This window comes from Chinchilla lanigera, unplaced genomic scaffold (genome assembly GCF_000276665.1).
Source record: "Chinchilla lanigera isolate Chin_1 unplaced genomic scaffold, ChiLan1.0 scaffold00183, whole genome shotgun sequence".
NCBI lineage: Eukaryota > Metazoa > Chordata > Mammalia > Rodentia > Chinchillidae > Chinchilla > Chinchilla lanigera.
In genome coordinates this window covers 227,057-228,962 of record NW_004955584.1, presented here as the reverse complement: position 1 = coordinate 228,962, position 1,906 = coordinate 227,057, and positions in this window count along the sequence as shown.

Genomic DNA, 1,906 nt, shown 5'->3' with positions numbered 1-1,906 from the left:
GTGCTTAGCTGCTTCACCAGTGTGAGCAGAAGCAAAAATAAACCCTGAGGAAGAGGCCACTGAAAGGTGGACCCATCCTAAAGAACCAGATTCAGGAATGTGAGTGACATCCGTCTGCCAAAGGTGACTGGGGCGTAACCCTCGGGGATGACCCCTGTAGAAGGTGAGGGAAGGTGTATTATCCATGAGGAGCAGTGTTTAACAATTTCTCGGGCCTGTTCCCGGGTCCAACGGAACTGGTTGCGTAAGGCAGAAGCATTTTGATGAAAGGTGGCGTGAGAAGCCGAAGCCTGCTGACTCTGAGCGAGCAGGAGCGACAGCACCGGGCAATCTGTCAATAGCAGCGTTCCTCTTGGTGAGAGGTAACTCCAGGGAAATTAGCAAAGGCAGACTGCCAAGAGGGTGAAAACTGCTGAACTGAAGAAAAAGGAACAACGACAGTAGCTCTTGACCGAGGTCTCCTGCGTGTCTCCACAGCTCCTCATCCCCGTCCTTGCCGCGCCCCCGACCCCCACCCCCGTGCCCATGCAGCTTTAGGCTTTTGCCAGCCTCTCCCTGGGCGGCCTCCTCCATCCTTGCCTCAGGCCCCAGCCTCCTTGTGCCCCGTCCTATCTGGCACCCCAGCGCACCCTGTCGCACCGGAGCAGCGCAGCAGTGAGCCGGGGAAGGGCGCTGTGGGCAGGGAGGGGAGGCCACGGCTGCCTGGGAGGCTGCAGCCCCCAGTCACAGCCCTGGGCAGGCAGCCCTGACACTTCGGGCTCTGGCGGTCACTGGCTGTAGCTTCCATTTCATCGCCCTGGGGTCCAGCAAGTTTCAGGCAGGCCCCGACAGTCCTGCTTTCTGTTCAGGAATGGGCTCCGCTGCCTGCGCGCCCCCACCAGCGGCTCCGTGGTCACTGGCGCTGTAGCCACGGGGGGTGCGCCCGGCCGCTGTGCGTGCCGGCCATCGCTTTCGCTCTGGCCATCGGATACTCTGTTTTCGCCCAGCTTCCAAGCACCGGTGCCATCGCAGGCCAGGCGCCTGCTCCTGACCTCTCACACAGGTCTGGACGACGGGCGTGTTCCGGGTCCACATGGCGAAGTCTTTCTGGGCATGAGGATTTAGTTGTTTTACAACTTTGGCAGGTGATCTCTTTTACTCGGGAAGGGTTGTAAGATTTTTGACACATTCTGCAAAAGTGTTTCAAATCAACCTTATTTGTACCCCGGCTACACCAAAGGAATGCGCTCTCGCGGCGGGTGCTGCAGTCCTTGCAGTGAGGCAGCCCTCTCTCTGCGGGAAGCGCAGTGCTTCTTGCTTGGCGGGACGCGTGTCTCCGCGGTCCGCAGCCCTCCCCGCCGCCAGGGGCGCCTCACCAGTTCGAGCCTCCTGCCGCTCCCGCCCGGCGCTCGGTGGTGGGGACGCCTTCCTTGCTGCCTCCTCTGGCGCCGCAGGGCCCCGCGTGCTGGCCGCGGCCGCCTCCAGCCAGCCGGTGAGGCAGCTGGACCGCAGGGGCGCGCACACGGAGAAGGAGCGCGGGAAGCCGCGGGGCGGCTGGGGCTCCTGGGTCCCCGGCCCTGCGCAGAGGCGCCCACCACCCGGGCACGCACGGTACCGACGCGTCGCCTCGCTGGTGCACTTGCACCAGCACATCGCGGCAGCGGGGCCTGCAGGGGCCCGGCCGAGCCTGGGCTCTTGTGCGAGGGGAACCTGGCGCAGGAGAACGAGGCAGGAGGGTGTTCCCCCCCGCGGAGGCGCCAACCGTTGGAGCCCTTGGCGTCCTGTGCGCAGGGGAAGAGATAGGAGGGGGTACCTGAATGCGCCCAGCTCCTGGTCCCCCACTGCAGCCACCCGGGCGGCCCCGTTGTTTGATGGGGCTGAGGCAATCTCCAATGGGGTTTCCCAGAAAGGGCCGACTTTTCCCAGC